At 38.8% G+C, this 17,524-nt stretch overlaps 1 long non-coding RNA gene across 2 annotated transcripts in view; it reads right to left on the bottom strand.

Moving 5' to 3' along the window:
- Positions 1-17,524, bottom strand: part of LOC141728762 (uncharacterized) — a 47,823-nt gene that overhangs the window by 18,692 nt on the left and 11,607 nt on the right. Inside the window, exon 3 of one of the 2 annotated variants that reach the window (XR_012579928.1) lies at positions 6,321-6,586. The exons of the other annotated variant lie outside the window; for it this stretch is intronic. This is a non-coding gene — a long non-coding RNA (uncharacterized LOC141728762). Of the gene's footprint in view, positions 1-6,320; positions 6,587-17,524 lie in introns of those variants that run through there. 2 annotated transcript variants of the gene reach the window in all.

The following is a 17,524-nucleotide window of genomic DNA, read 5'->3' on the forward strand; positions in this document are numbered from 1 at the left end:
GGAGACTGCCACCACTGGAGCCAAAGGCAAAATTTGCTGTGACTTCATCCAGTTGAAGGATTCGGTCCCAGCTTCTGAAACAGTGGAAAGACAAGGCAGAGAATAAAAGGGCTGTGTGGTAGGTGAGTACTGAGTCAAGTACTTAAGAACAGCCAGCCAACCTCTGACCCCGGCCAGCCAGCAGCTCTAAAGTACTTAAAGGCCAACAGGTTTCCACTACTTCTGAGGAAAAGGAAATATGGATGTCAGAGTTTGGCTCAGTAGTCTCCCTACTGGTGTGAAAGCAGGTACATCATGATGCAGTTTGTTTGGCTGTGGGAGGACCTTTACAAACTGTGATGTCCCACAATCACCAGCCTCTTGTCATTTTCTCACAGATGTGTCTATGGATTCATACTTCATTTTTTCTGAAACAGAGATTTCTTATTTAACATCATCAAAATAATGCACAGAAACATGCATGCGCACAAATATGGTGAGGAAGGAAATGTTCCATGTGTGTTTTGTAACATCCAAGATTAACTATTGTCTCCTACTGGAGTTATAAACACCAATTAAGGTTTTCCATTGTCTGATACTAGGATCTCCCATGCATATATTTCTACAGACATATTGCAAAGCGATTTGTGTTTCTCTTCTGGTACTTTAACAGAATTAAGGCTTTGTATTGATTAAAAGTAATCTTGAGGAAAAATTTAATGGCCTTTTTTTTTTTTTTTTCTTAAAGCAGCAGGTTAAATTGAATGGTAATTAAGAGTTTGGTGTTTCATATGTTTTATTCCTTTAGAAATATCCATTGTCTTATATTTCCCTATTTTATCAGCTTTATATTTAACATTTCTTTTGGTTTTGTAACCTCACTTACCAAGAAGATATTGGGAATGCAGGGAAAAATTCTCAGCAAAAGAGTGTTCATGTCTTTTGAAGGGTTGTAGGAATGTTGAACAGATTTAGTAGTGCCTTTCAATCAATGCAGACACAATCTTCTTAGTGTGATCCAATTTGATTATGTGCATTTGTATTCTTGTGTGCTTTGAGAACACCTGTAGAGGTGCTTCTGCAGGAGGTAAAGGTAAGCAGCAATGAGACCTTTGTGAAGAGCCCATGTAATTTACATGGATTAGTTTAAATAGGGAGCTCCTACCAGATACTACATGTCAGTTGTAGTTTGTTACATAAATATTCATAGGACAGAGATAATAGAAAGGAAATCTCCTTTATGTTTCTTTCTTTACTCTTTATGCCTAAAGACATTGAAAGTAAAATCTATAAAAAATTGCACTGTACCCTTTTTCCAATTCACAACTGAATAATTTGTTCTCATTCCAGGCCTAGACAAGCTCCCTAGTCATTTGTTATCTCTTGAACTGAATTCCGTGTGAGCAGTAGGACTCTCTTCTCTTTTTCCTCTTGTGTCTGTGGGTCTGTGAAGGCTGATGCAACTTCAGGAGCAGAGCTGACAAAGGAGTACCTGCTGGTAGCTTTGTAGGGTGCTACTGAGCACCTCCCTGCCTCAGACATCAGTGTCTCACCCAGGGATTCCCTCTGTTGTGATTCCCCTCTTGCTGGGGGAATGTTGGAGTAGTGGCTGCTCCTCAGGGTGCAGTAGCTCCAGTGTGGCGCATCTGGCCTGCTGTGAATGAGTGTGGGGAGACCAAAGCTATGGCTGATGGTAGTCACAGGTGAAGTGGTTTCACTGGTGTTCATGATCCCAGTCATGGGTTCTGAAATACCTGGCACAAATTAAGTATCCTTGTTATTTTCCTCCACAGCAAACAAGACATTTTTCCTTCATGCTTGCTTGAGAGGAACACAACTGAGAGAGATTAGCATATTTATTGGCTGAAGTAACAGAAATTTGGGCGGGGGGTAAATGTTGTGAATAAGAATCAATTATTACTTTCTTGACTGAAAATTGATCTAAGAATATACCTTGACTTTGTTAAGGCTTGTAAAATAGCAGATGCTCTTACTGAGGCTGCCACAAATGTTTTGTGAGACTTGCTTGTTCTGATCAAGCAGTACAGATGTGAGGAAAGCAGACCATGTCCATCAGAAAGATGAAAGAAAAAGAAAGGGGCCCTTCCCACTATTAATTTCACTGTATTTCGTTCCTTGAGGCTTGTTTCATATCACTTTGGGGTTTCCATTCCTGATGTGTCTGTCATGACTAATCTCATAATTTAAAGTTTTAAGCCACTCAGGATATGGAATGGCAAAGCTCTTACAAAAGGATGACCAGCAATATGTTAAACCCATCTTAATTACATTGTTGGAATTAAAACCACTTGCATGTAAGCATTAGCTGGATAAGACAGCAAATTGCTGCTCTCTGTAAGTGTTAAACCAACCCTAGGAAATCTTGCACTGTTATGAAATTTTGTGATTTATATCAGCTATTAAGAAATATTAAAAGTCTTCAACTATGCAGAAGTGCACTATCGCTCGAGGGGATCTGGAGATGCTTGTATTGTGAAGTGATCCCTTATGAGAAAAGCTCTTCTTTATTTGACAGCTGCATTGTTCACCCCATGATCTGCTTCCAAAATATTTCAAGTTGTGGATTAGCTGCACTGTTTTAATTACTAAATACAGGCTTTTTTAATCAACCATGCTTCTAATGCCTGAGGAATTTGCCTGATCCTCTGGTAAATGTTAAGTCTTTGTTAGCAAGAGGCATTTGAAGAATAGCTCAGTAGTCTGAAGGCTAAAGAAAATCCATAAAAAACAAAGATATATTTTCATTTTTCTAGTTCTGTATATGAAAAAAAATGCTGATATGCTATAAACTATGTAGCCTTCTGCTATTTTTCTAACCCTTGGGGAATGCGGTGTAGAATGGACACTTGTTCACTTACTAAAATTTCCTTTCAACCTCACAAAGGCTTGGCTTCCCAGCTTGATGAAAACATTCTTAGGAGTTTATATATAGCACTGACTCTTTGAGCAGTATTGTTTAGTGACAATAATAACATTATTGTTTTAGTTTCTCAAAAGCTCCCTTCACAGCAGTAGTTGAATAGTAGCAGACTAAATGCCGCAGTATGCTCCTATGTGTTATACCATTTTCTTCTGTACCCACACTCATAGAAGATGCAGGTGTTTGCTTCTCTCACCAAATATTTTATATTGTTTCATAATGTCTATGGCCATAAAAGTATTACTGCACGAACCACACCTTCACAAAATGTGAATACAGCTTCATGATTTGTAAAATAGAATGAAAACAGAGATTTTTTTGAGCATGTCTGTCCCAGCTGGAATCGATTAAACCAGCTTTGTTGAAGTAATCTTTTTTTTTTTTTCAAATGCCCCTATATAGTTTAAGGGAAATATTTTGTCACAGTCATTTTATCCTGGCTCGGGATTTGTCTGCCTAGAGAATTTGACAGCCCATCCAGTGGAATGAAGTCAACACAGAGGTTGAGCACTTTTTTGCCCACCCCATCAGGATGCTTTCATTTAGAAGTAGACCTTTTTTCACTCCAGTTTGCACAATAGAATATTTGAAATGCTTTTAAGGATTTTTTTTTCAACTTCAAACATTAAGCCTAAACTTCCAGAGCACCTCTAGACAGATAAAAGAGCCCTTGACTTGCTCAAGCAGTTTAACTGCATATTTGCTTGGTATGTATTCGTGGTAACATAACTCATTTGTGTAAAAGTAATTTATAAATCAGGGGATCTCTAGGTTTCTAATTTACTGTTGAGCATCCATTCTTGTAAAACTGCCGTTTTGTTTAGCCAGAGCTGTGAGAAAACAGCATTGTCCCAACCCCAGTTTTACATTATGCTCACAGATGTAGCATAACCTCATGTAATTGAGACAATCCCTTGTGACATGCTATAATATAATATAATAGGCCAGCTGGTAAAAGTGGAATAATGAAGAAATGTAAGTAACTGTTGATGTCAAGATAGGGCTGATGTGAATGTTGTGCTCTGGCCAAATCCCAAATTAGGGCAGAAAACAGTCAGCTGAAATCGATATGGCTTGAAGCAGCATTCAAAATGTTAGAACACTGTAGCAATGTGCAAAAATCTCACTCACTCACTTATTTTCAGAGGAACTGAGGATTATCAGCACCTCTGAAATAGGCCCCTTCCTAAAGAATCTTTCAGGGTGAAGTCAGACTGCATGAGAAAAAAAACTTTTCAGAAATTCCTCAGCAAGAACAGTGGTGCCATTTGCATCAGTCATAGCCGTACTTTTACGATATATTTGGTAGAACTCAGGCTGTTGAGGATGCAGGCACATTCTTACAGCATTGCTCCAGAAATATTCAACCAAATCATATAGATAAAAAATGAATTGTACTTGTTTGATTGTGCTCAAAGATACAGGATGTGCATTGGCTAAAAAATCACTGTGAGATCCTTATCTCACTTGACTTCTTGGGAACAGAGATATACTTGTATGTACAGACAGTCAAAATTCCCTTTTTTATAAATGTTGACTTGAGCACAAAAATATTTGAGTTTCTTGTCTAGAATATTCTTGAAAGAAGAAAGGGAGAGTTCATTATCTAGAAAAAAATGTTTTAAGAAAACTTTAAAAGAAAGAACCATGCTCCACAAAATGCAGATTTTTTTCCCTGTTCCTCCACTCCAGCCCTTTTTGCAAATATTTCTGATTAATTAGAAATTTACTTTTTGATTTTTCTTTTGCATTTTTGTTGATATTCAGGCTTGGAACACACCAAGTCCTTGATAATATTACCAACACTGGAAGTTAGAGCAGCCCCCCGGGGACAGTAATTTCTGCTGATTTTCACTCAGAATTTAGAAACAACACTGACACCCAAAATGTTTGAAGTTTTGCAGCTTCTTTGGACTCACTCCTGTGCTAGTCTTGTAAGGGAGTGGCTTGTGGTTTCACATTTACGTTAAGCGTCAATCTTGCAATATGAAAAAATCTCTAAGAGGCTAGTAAACTTCTCTCATGTTGTTGAACAAGCTCAAAATCTGACCCATAATATTTGATGGTATTTTCAGTATGAATGAGGTCAGGAATTTTATTCAGGGTTTAGAATTTTTTCACTTTGGGTTCAGCAAATACAAGCTTTAGCTCTTCAACACTCATTTTGTTCAAACTACTGAAGGTTAGATGGTTTCTAATTTGGTACCAAATTGATCTTGTCAGTGGAAATAACCAAGTGCTTAACATGTTCAAATAGGCTCTAGCTGCAAGAGATAAGGCTTTGTAAGCATTGAAAAATTGAAACTTTTATTCAGCTATAACATATCCAAAGCATAACTTAATGAGATAAATTTGCCACATCCCTCTGTTTCCAAGTGGACTGAGATGGCCAGCAAAGGAAAGAAATATCTTTAAAAGCAGATGTTGGAACACAAATTTTTCAGGTGGAAAAGACAAGTTAATGGTCAGACACCCAAAGCTGTTTTTTTGTTCCAGGAAGGGAGAATACAAAGACACCTTAGAGGAAAGAGCAGTCTGCAATTATTATAAAGCTGAACATGAGTTCAGCCTCTGTTCATGTCAGTCATAACCAAGAAAGTTGTTCTTGGTCAGTTCTGTGGAGCAGACAAGGAGAAAGTAGAAGGAGATGTTGTCCAAGTACAAAAGCATGGAGATGACTGCGTGTTCTTTTCCCAACTTGTCATATAAAATCAAAAATTTCTGGAAGTCCAGGAGCAGACTGAGATGGGAAGGGGAAGAAAGAATGCAACAGCACACATATTTAAAGAAAATTGAGACATTGAAGACAAGGTGATTTGAGAAAATTAAGTTGCAATAGATGTCAAAGTCTTGATTTGCATTTTTTCATGGCCATCAAGCATTTGCTTGGACATCCTTATTTGACAGCTATAAAAGCCACTCAAGTTTATGAGTTGAGACAGAAAAGAATCAAGAAAGAAAATAAAAAACTTCTCCCTTAAATTTTCTAATTGTCCACATGTGACCTAGTGTAAATCCTCAGTGAATTACTGGTTTGAAGTACAATGTGGTAGAGAAATGAATGAAACAAAATACAAGAATTCTCTAGTTCCAAATACATGTCTGTAAGGGAAAATCACTTAACTTAAACAACTCATTACTTTTTCTGTGTAATTGAAGAAATATTTACCTACCTCAAAGGAATTTATGGATTGGATCCTGACTCTGGTTTTATAGTCACATAAATGAAAATTTTAGCAATGAACATTTTGTCTGGTAAAAAGACCGATTTAAAAAAGAGACTTTTTTCAAAAGAGCCTTTTGCAGGTGCAAAGCAGTAAGCATTAGTATTTCCTTAATAGAATTTGACACCACATAAAATTGTAAATAGTTGCCCATCTCTTCAAATTCCAAAGCCAGTGATAACAGTGATGATACAAATAAAAGCTGGTTTATTTTGTGCCATGTTTAGACTGTTAGCTCCATATGGAAATTTCAGAAAAATTATAACCTTAGCTATATTTTCACTACCTGGAAAATAGTGTCTGGATTTGAAAAGAAATGCAACATAAAGGAAGTTTGCATTCAAATCAGAATTAATGTGATGAGGTTCTGAGTTCCTTATCTTCTGAAATTTGATGTCAGAAGTACTGCTGACTCGAAGGTGCTTCAAACATCTGTCCATACCTGGTAAATTATAAAAAAATTATAATTTGTCACACCCTCAAGCTTTAGGAGTCTAAGCTATCATACCCTTGTCCATTTGCTGCTTCCTCTCTTTCCTGCAAACCTTTACCCTTATGGTTCTTTATCACAGGCCATGCTTGCTTTGCTGTACTTTCAGACATTTTGGATGGGATAAACAGAGACAGCCGCTCTGTGCTTGGGGTAGATAGCTGTGTGCCTCAAAATGGTTGGCTTCAGATATATGGAATCCTAGAATGGTTTGGGTTGGAAAGGACTTTAGAGATCATCTAGCTCCAAGCTCCCTGTTATAGGCAGGAACACCTCCCACTAGATCAGGTTGCTCAAATCTCCATCCAGCCTGACCTTGAATACCTCCAGAAATGGAATCATAGTCACTGCTCTGCCTCAAAGATTACTTTTTGCTGGTTTATGAGTTGCTTTCTCCCTGATGTCTTTGTGTATTCCCTTTTCATGAAGAAAGTTAAAAATTGAAATTTAAAATGCTTCTTAGCCCCAGACTTTATGCTACTGACAAAGGAGGGAAAACTGTGCCAGTAACCTTAAAGATGTTTTCAGTCAGACTTTTGAGCAAATCCCAACAAAATCACATAGGTCTCAACATAAAAAGCTTTATTGCCAATTCCCTCACAGGCCTGATGCTATAGTAAATTATTTGATTGCTTTGCACATTATAAATTATTGGGAAGGATATTTGCAAAAGTTCCTAACTTCAGATGTATTTAGTTGTATCAGTCATGACGATAGCTCCCCTCCCTCCATTTATCCCCTAAAATATAATCTAGTGCTACCAGGCTGTTCTGTGCCAGCAGTTCTGTTACCACAGTGGTACAAGCAGCTGTGCTGCAGCTTCGAGGAGGTTGAAGAACTAACCAGAATCTGCTCTAAAAATTTTCTTCATTAAGAAGCCCAAAATGCAGATGAAAATAGCAGAATCCCTTGCTCATATAAGCAATGCAAATGCAGCTGATGGTTGCTTCACTTTCCAAGTTCTTAATCTTTTACACCGCTGCACTTAATTGGAGATATGAAAGCTTCAGCACCTTTGAAACAGCTGCAGTTTGTCCTTACGTCAGAAGATAAAAATATTCCACTCTAAATGTCTAATTCTGTTCAGTTACAGTAACACTGGTGCCACATTTAGGAATTCTGGCTTTCAGGTTACTTAAAATAAAAATTTAAAAAAAAAATCTGATAAAGTTACATCAAGTATGACTTTTCTAGAGTCAAAATTAACATACTTGAATGGCAGAAAGTGACACATTTTCCTTTAAAAGGTTTTCCTGGGATTCACCTTCTGTTCACACAGTCTGCCACACAGCATATACATCTCTTCCTGTTCATGACTTCTGTGGTTTACATGTGCATTGGTTAAAGGAGCATCTTAAATAGCTGTTTATTTGTGTACTGAACTCCATGTGGGGCCATATGCAGTAAATCGTAAATGAAGTAATGGCAAAGTCTGTATACACTTTCCTCCTGCTTTCTGCCTCTGTTATAAAACAGCTAATTTTTGCTCAGGTTTACATGGCTACCATTAAAATCATCATGTAAAAATCAATTTTCTAAGAATTTACAAAATACTAACCATTTGTAAAAGCAGACTCTAAGGATTCACTACTTACACCTTTAATTAAAAAGAAATCTCTCTCATGGAGCTGTAAATAATTCATTTTATGTAATACACCTCGGAAGAGTAGACTCTTCTTTTTAGGGAAAAGGATTCAGAGTTTTCTCTAAATGTTACCAAGTCAAGGGTAGAAAATACAATTAAAAATGACATTTTGATCATAATCCTTCTTTCTGATATGGTATATAAAAGAAAAGATATATTTAGTAATGGATCATTTCACAGAAAGGCTTAAAATGTCAATGCTGCTCATATTTTATACCTTTGCTCTGTGTGTGTTGATAAGCACTTGTTCCATTTGCTACCTACACAGTGATAAAGGTTTAAGCCCCCTTCTCCACGTGAAAGGGTAATCCAGTGGTAAGACTGAAATTTGAATTTGATGAGCAGCTTGCCATGAACCCATATCTGGTCACCTGCTGCAAATCCCTTTTTGGCATATGCTAACAAAAGCAGTAAATTTTGCAAGTTTAGCTATTTTTGGTGCTGTCTGGCAGACTTACCAGGCCTAGTTGGGTTGGTGAGACACCTTGGCTGGAGAGAGCCACCTTGAAAGGTGGGACCACTCAGTCTGGGGAACCAGGCTAACTCAAGAATGAGCTAAAACACATTAAATGACTTGCACAGGATCCTTTGCAGCACCTGACTGATCTTCTATCATTTCACTATGCTCATTAGTGGGACTGACTCCTGAATGTTTCAGCATCTCACCTTCTTTACTGTACCGTACTGTCTGCTTGCTAGACCAGTCCTGAGATTTTAGCTGGAATAGAATAACTAGGTCTCTGTCTGGATAAAATTAGCAGCTATGTAGGATTTGAACAAAGATCGTTCCACTGGGCAGGAGGGTCTTCTGGCACTGGTCCTCCAACCAGTCTGGTCAGTCACTCACTGTGCCATTCCAGAAAACAACAGACTGGGACATTCCCTCCTGCAACAGCATGCAGAGACTCCTGCTTAGAGAAGCTTTAAAATGTATTTAAGATGTCTCAGCCCAAAAGAGGGACCATAAGGGACCTGGAGGAAAGGTGGGATATTTATGCCAATATTCCTAAAGCTATATCCTATGAATTGGGAGAGTTCAGAACTATGATATTGGTTACCTACAGGGGTGTGGAGTGGCTTCATCAGAAGGGGTTTAAAACCAGCATTGAAACTATCAACTAACTGTATAGTGATCTATCCTAAGGTTCAAGGCAGGAAACTGACATACTGAGCACAGGACAGGCAAATGCTTTGCATGCAGTGAGCCATGGGCTAGAAATGCCTTTGACAGAGGAAAAAGGGAGGTGTGTGGGACAGCTGTGGAGCCAGGATTTGCAGTAAGGGGTGTGTATTGTGGAATTGACTGGGTGATGCTGGATGTGGATAGGCAAAGCAGTGACAACATGGGCATCTCTGGACACCTTGGCTAAGGCGAAACACCCACTTGTGGGTGGAAACGGCAAAATGAGAAACTTACACACTTCAGTTCCCCAGGGTCAGAATGAATATTTCACTGACATGTGTGTTGTGAAATGAATATTTCAGAGATGCTTGGGCATTATTAATGAGATTTGTGTAAGCAAGAACTAGATACGCAGTGGATAACTATTGGCCCTTGAGTTAGCAATATTTATACATTCTGCTAAACCAGGAAGGACTTAAACAACAGCACAAGGTTAGAGTCCCCGTTTTGTTACTTTTTTCCTCTTGGATTTAGACCTAACAGCATCTGCTGCACTGTATCATCCTGCTAAACACATCAAAATAGTCAAGAAACACTTCTGAAAAGCTGGTTGTCATTTCATACTAATTTCCTGACAGGAATAAGGCTAAATTGGTTAGACCTTTTTTTTTTTTAAGGAGCATCAGCATTTGGCAAATAAGGATGCATAAAACTAATTGAATACACTATACATTTCAGTAGAACAGGCTTGGATAGTTCCTGCACTAAATTACATATGTGGATCCCACTGTTTCATCTGAGATCATCTCAGCAGGGATGACTATGGAAATGCAAATTTACACTGCTGCTGAGCCCTTGCAGATTTTACACTGTGTGTCAATGATTCACTTAAGGATCTTGGCATGGTTTGTATTCTTTCTTAACATTCAGCAACTCAAACATTCTGCTCTCCAAATTAGATAAAATTATTTCAAAAAATAATAGCATTTTCAATATATGGTCTTTTTGTTTGAAACAAGAGGTTCACATTTCCATACCTCTCCTTTTTGCAAGGCATGAGTATGTCCATCACTTCATCTAAAGTATAGAAGGGACTTTATGACAAGGATCTTTCATAAGATCATCATTATGACAAGGATCTTTCATAATTTCATAAAATTTCAAAACATTAATTTTTAATATGATTTTCTAGTTTCCTAAAACCAGAGTCAACATGGTTGACAATTTTGCTTTTTGCACAAAATCCTGCACTTATTCTGCCATCCATTGTTTTTACAAAGTTTCCTTCAAATTCACTGGAAGCTACGCCAAGGTAATGACTGATGGAGCACTCCCTGTACGGAGGTGTTAGGTATCTTGTTAGACTGGCTGATAGAATTGTTAAAAGATATCCCAGTTCTTGCCTGCACAAGCTGTTTTCACATAGTCTCACACAGACTATCACAGCCAGTCTGACTCCAAGTCTGTAACTATCCAAAACTGGCAAACTCCTAATTGCATAAACCTTTGTACTAACGAAGGAGCAATGACCAAGTAAATGACCAAGTAAATGACCAAGACTGCCTTGCTGAAGTTAGGAAAGAAAATACATCTCCTAATGACATCATCTTGCTTTCCTCCATTAGGAAAAAACTATCTATACTGTGGGCATCAAAAGGAAGAAAACTTACTTTACTATGAATTTCTTTGGTCCTTGACTTCATAGTCTAAGTTAGGAGGTTTTGCTTAAGCTTTACCAACAGTGGAGTCATTAAGAGAGGTTTTTGATGTTGCAGAGTTTCTGTTATCCTATAAAAAGTGCACTTTTTTCCTTCGTGGGAGGCACTGATAGCCTGGCTCTGCCCAGCCTTGATGGCACTGGTAGGAGCTCCACGTCGCTGAAGCTGCCGTGGCTCTGCCGCACTCGCTCGAGCGTATTATTGGGGACTGAATGGGCAGGTAGACACAGCACTTAACAAGCCACAGGAGGGTAGGTACCTCACTAACAAGTGTAGAAAACTGTCTGGAGAACTTGTAGCTAGGCTAGTCAAACTCACATTTTGGGATGTACCTGATTGTCAGGGGATTGTTAACTTTCTTCCAGGTTACAGTAAGACTCTGATACACGCTTCTCCTGCTGCTAAAATTCACTTGTGGGACAAATTTAGGGATGTTTAAAACAAAGAAAACCCAGTCATTCTGAAAAGTAAACTGCATTTGGAAGAATTATCAGTATAAACTGGTCTTTCTGTTACCTGGGCTCTTTAGTGCCATTTCTGAGAGCAAAGATTTTTGGCAGCCACAGTGAAAGGGATAGCACACTTGTATGGCAGTGCTGAAGGTGCTTTTACCTTGAAACTACTGATATTCCTTGGCATGAGAGATTCATGGGAAATGTGCTTTGTGGGAGGCCTCATTGACTGGCGCATGCTGCTCTGGTCTCCTTAGCTCAAGGGCTGTGTTTTCTTGTAGGTCAAAGAACAGTCTAGCACGAGACAACTTCTAGCCATCCCAAGAATTAAATGGGTTGGATATTCTCCAGTCAAACCACCCTTTTCCCCTTTTTCCCTTTTTTATTTTTCTTTTTTTTTTTTCTTGGTCAGAAAATGGTGACTCATCACATCTGGAATGGTTTGTGGAGATCTGTCAGTTTAGCAAACTGACAGAGAACTGTAAGCAGATTTTCATCATTGCATGCTGTTTCCTGGCAGGAGGCTGTAGAGCCCAGCAAGTTACTTCTTCAGCCCCACAGGGCTTCTCTGGGTTTTTATGGCTGTCAGGATCTCTCACAGGCATTTGGAGGCCAGAAACCCAAGGAACCTAAGGTCCCACTTGGAGTTTGGCCCTCTGTTGTGCAGCAGCTGAGAGATCGTGCTGGGAAACCCTCTCAGTGCTTTCATGCAGACACTGCTGAAATTTCCCAGAAATATACTGCCTTTTTTTTTCCTAAAGAAAAAAATAGCTGTTTATTTCTATACAAGAAACTTACAGATAATTTGGGTGGAAAAGAGAGTCAATACATTTGTTTCTTAACATGACCTAAAATTAAATGTTTAGAAGGCCAAAACCCACCACAAATCCTTAAACTACAGCATTTCATTTTGCCCAGAACAGTCTTGCTTTCATGTTTGGAAGAAAGAGAGGCTGAGGCATTGTTTTCTGGTTTTTGATGGTGGTTCATGTAGAAAGCAGGACTTAAATAAGTCAACTTAAAATTCTGCTCTGTGTGAGGATCCTGCTCTGAGCATCTTAGCCAGTGAGCTGGAATGTTGATTCCTGTATTCCTCATCTGCTGCCTCATTTGTGGAGTCTTCGGGCCTTGACTCCCTGTTGCTACACAAGGAGCTGGACATTAAGCAAGAGTCTGTCACAGTCTCCAGTTTCAGTGTCATTTTAGCTATTTTGAAACAAATATTTGGGAATTTCTCACTTCCGTAGGAAACTCTTGACAAATGTCTGTATTTTTGTTCCAAAGAGGGAAAAAAGAAGTCTAGAATTTCCTACAGAGAAGAAATTCCAGCTCTTAATGTGTTCTCTTCAGGAATATCCATGCTAGAGGCCACAGTATTGTAGATTTAGGAGCAATAGAAGCTGGGCAAACTAGCTGGAGGCAATCTGAAGTGTCCATTTTGTGTGATGTCATTTTATATATATCCAGGAACAGCAGAGTGCTAATGCTTTGACACATTCACCATAAGCTATAGCTCTAATGAGTGTAGGGATGCAGGCTTTGTAGGCTTGCCTGCAAATCATAAGAGGTGTGAGTTTTGGATGCAGTCATCTGTACTGCCAAACCTTACCCACGTGTTGTTCTATTCTCTCACTGTGATCTTTCTACTGTTGCTTCTATTAAGAAATGGCATTGCTCTCAGAAATTGCAGAAAGTGGTGCCTGCTGCCCCCTCTCCAGCATCCCATTGTCACCTTTTAGTTCTATAGATGTCTTGGAATAATTAGAGCTTTTTAAACAAATCTCTTTGTCAGTGAGTGATGCTAGAGCCCTTCAAAAGCAATTATTAGCAGGGGGACATTGATTAGCCAATCACCCAGAGATTTCTTTCCTTCCTCGAGCTAGGAAAATGTTCATGGAGAGATTAAAATTACATTGAGTATGCTGTTTGCTGAAGAACAGCCCTTTGGCTCCATGGAATGAGAGACACCTCTTAGACTGTGCTGTCAAAGCTTGTCCTCTACACTCCCAAATTAGTATGAGTCATTTCTGAGAGCATTGAATATTTGTCTGCTAGTGAGGCTGCAGGTGCTGGGTGTTATTCCCAAAGTGCTCTTCACATTCCATGCTTGCTGTTGTGCTCCCCAGCACTGCCCTTCACTCTTTGCTTGTTTAACTGAAACATCCATTCAATTCCTTGCTTGGCCTTTGTTGCAGGGAAACATTGATCCATGCCTTTTACAGTAACTTCTGACACCAGAGGTGTCTGCATGCTCTTTTTGAAAGCAACCACAAACTTGAAGGGAGAGGCTATTGTGTGCTTTAGACCAGCTGAAACACTGGGAAAACAGAGACAAATCTTCACACATGCAAATGTTTCCTCTAGCCTGAAGGAAAAGCATCAGGCAGACTCAAATTAAATAGTATTGCTCATGGCTACAGAAACACCATATTTTCATATTGTAATGTTGTTTGTAAAGATGCCAGAGAAACAGAAAATTGAAAGCTGGGGAGGGGTACTTTAAATATTTTTGTGTTCTGCATGAGAAACTGTTCCCCAAACTGAAATAATTTTGTTTGGCATTTTTCCTAGGTTTGTACTTGTACAAATCTGACTCTTGAGTGAATATAATCACTTAACAGAGTCACAACAACATTTATTGGCTGGCATCTTTAAGATTGTCTTCCTCTCTTTTGCCTTCTTTCAATCATTAGGACACTCCCTCAGCCCTGCAGTGCTTCATTTCCTTCCAGCCTGAAGGATGGTTCTCAGGTGTTTATTCACATGCATCATAATGTCAGTCTCAAAATATCAGGACCAAGCATGAGACTTTTCAGTTTGTAAATAAGAGCAAAATCTATTAGGCACACAAGGAAGGAAGAATTCATCATTTAAACAATGGATTAGAAACAGTGGGTACAAAAAGATGCTTGAAACTGAATCCTGCATTTAAAAGAAAATAGACCCTGTAATTTACTGAACAGAATTTACTCTTCTTTTTTTCTCTCATGCAAGGAGTGGGCTTCAGCACAAGGATCATACTAATTATATCTTAAACTTGTCTATCCTAAATATCACCCTTTAATCTATGTGAATTATCATAGTCCTCTCTGGAGATGGAGGAACAGAGTCTCAGGCAGTTCCTGAGACTCATTCAACCCAACTCTCTTAAGAGAGAATGAGTAGTCCTGTGTTGGCTTGGATTGCCTGTCTTCAAGATAGCTAAAGCTAGTTGAGATGAGCCCAATTTCCCAAAATGGAACCCTAGATTTTTCCCCATTCCCTCATCCTACTAATTGATATGTTTTTCTCAGAAGCACTAAAGGAAAAGAGTAGATATCGAGTCAGCTGGCAGGATCCCCACAGGGTGATGCTTCTCTTCTTATCATATATATATTAAAAAAAAAAAGTTTCAGTTAATGTTGAACAATCTATAAAGAATTCTCTACATTTAGCAGAAATAAAATGTAAAGCATTCATCCTTATATTGAAAAGGCTCCTGGAGCTGCAGCAATCCACACTTTGAACAGCTGAAGTGGTAGTGTAGGAGATGTGCTCTAAAGCAGAGCCAGACTCTGTGGCTATGCTATCCCATGTCTGTGGTGACTTTGATAAAGAAGGAAAAGTGGAGATCATTGTTGCACAAGGAGGTTTGGAGAGCTTAATCCTTGGAATCCAAGTGGTAAATGCAACATGGTTGGAGAAATTTGGATTTGTATTAAAGCCTAGAGAGCGCTCCCCATGCTGATGGAACTAGTGGGACACAAGGAAGCTTGTATTTTGCTGAATCAAACACTCATTTATTGTTCTACTTTGTAAAAAAAAAGTTATGAGAGAAACTTCATTTTCAATACCAGTGGAAATGAGCAGAACAGTCCACTTTGAGGGGCATCTTTAAGTTTCCAAAAGCAATTACCACAGTGTGGCCTGACTGCAAAGTGACCTGGAGGGCAGCAGCCCCTCAAACTGGGCTACATGGAGATCCCCCATGTAGGGCTCCTGTGTGATCTCTCTCGAGTGGATCTCATTGCCACCTATCCGTGGGACTCTGCAAAAATGTTTCCAGTCAATACACAATAACAACACTTGTTGGAGACAGGTGAAGTTTTCCGGATTCCATCAGAAGGCTCTTTCTCAAAACTGGGGACTGACTTATTTCAGTACTTGAGTGCTACTCTGCCACCCCACAGGTATTTAACCCCTTTCCAGGAGCCTCAGAACCCACCAAAGTGATTTCTGGGTAAACCTTAATCTAGAGGTTTTGAAAAAGCTGAACTTTTTCTGGGGGAAAAAAAAAATTAAAACCAAATTTTAAAAAATTGGTTATTCTACTCCACCTTTGCATTTCTCTTTTCATTAGAAAAGTCTGTAACCTCAACAATTACACTGAGGCTTTTAAGAATAAATTCACCTAAAGCCATTTCTACAAATAGGAAGTAATTAGACTGTGGCCTTTGCCTCAGACTTTGCTAGACAGCCACTTCTTACAGTCATCTCCAGGCAGGCAAACCCAAAACTGTCATATAGGCATGTTCTGCAGCTGGATGGAGTGCTTGAACCATTTATGAGTTTTGGGCCAAATCTCATATTCAGTGGTTACCCCGTGTCCATCTATTCACTCTAATGAATTTGATGTAGAAAGAAATGGAATTGATAGAAGCTCAACCTGTGCTTTCAAGCCAAGACTGCAGGCAACAAATCCAAAGCACATTGATTTAATGTATACTGATAAAGCAAATATCTTTGTCCCAAAAATAAGTAGTGTGTTTAAATGAGCAAGACTAGTAGGCTGAAGTCTGTGTGGTTCGTTACAAACAATTGCACCTTATACTGACAGTGTGACTTGTAGGAATAAGAAATTCAAATTCTGGTAAGAAGACACCAATTTTATACTCTGTGATTATATAGCAATGGAAAAGGAAGAAAAATGCTATCCCCTGATATGTTCAGCACTAGTCCTACTAAATTTCAAGCACTCTGATCCCACAAAATAGAGAAATAAAATTAGTTCCAAGTCTGTGGGTAGTCACATGGAATTAATTACCACCATTACATTTCTTTCAAATGGATAATCAAACCGAAAGTTGCAGTTTCTTTTCTGAGATATTGCACCTACTTAAGGGGTCAGCCTGTGGAGATGCTTAAGGTCTTCCAGAAGGCCAGTCACCTACTACAGGTAGTGAATATGCTTCTAATTCTAATCTTCACTTAAATGCTTGGATTTCAGTGGAAATAAAACCCGCTATAGCCTTTTCAGGAGGATATCAAAAGCCAACTGTATGTATATATATATATTTTTTTTTTTTCCAAGAGGCAAATCTCATGGTGTCCAAAGTAGGTGTAGAAAGCACAGTGACAGTTCATGAGTGTATGTGATATGCCCTTGAAATTTCTCATCCAGAAACATGATCTGTTTCTGAAGAGGGGAATGGTGCTGGGCAGCAAGGCTGCAAAGCTACGTGGCTGAAAGGAGCAGTTAAGCTGTCGTGTTGACTGAAAGGCATTTGGGAAAGAATGAAATGGGGATGCCTGAGTGTTAAGTGTGAAGTTTTACAATTGTAAGAGGAAGGAAAATAGACTCTGTAAATCTCTCCACTGTGATGGAAACACATGTAAGAGGAGGTCAGTTTTCTGGAAGATGGTCATTTGAAACTCATTCTCATTTGAACTTTACTTCCCCTTTGCTTCCTGAAATGAGTGAAGATAGTTTCCAAAGTTAAAGATGGGGAAAAAAGGCTCTGAAAATCTCATGTCACTTGAGTCTTTTCATTGGTAGATCTATTGTTATATAACCACTATAGGAACAGAGAAAAAAAATCAAATGGAGAAAACTCCCTTGGAAGTATTCTGATTAAACTATTGCTCCTAAAAGGCTAGAGAAAAATTTCAGAATTTCTAACTTCGGAATCTTTGTTGGCAGTAGTATAAACTGTGTTCTTTGATTTTGGTCACTGTGGTTAGTGTAGAAACTGA

This window comes from Zonotrichia albicollis, chromosome 1, assembly GCF_047830755.1.
Source record: "Zonotrichia albicollis isolate bZonAlb1 chromosome 1, bZonAlb1.hap1, whole genome shotgun sequence".
NCBI classification, from domain to species: Eukaryota; Metazoa; Chordata; class Aves; order Passeriformes; family Passerellidae; genus Zonotrichia; species Zonotrichia albicollis.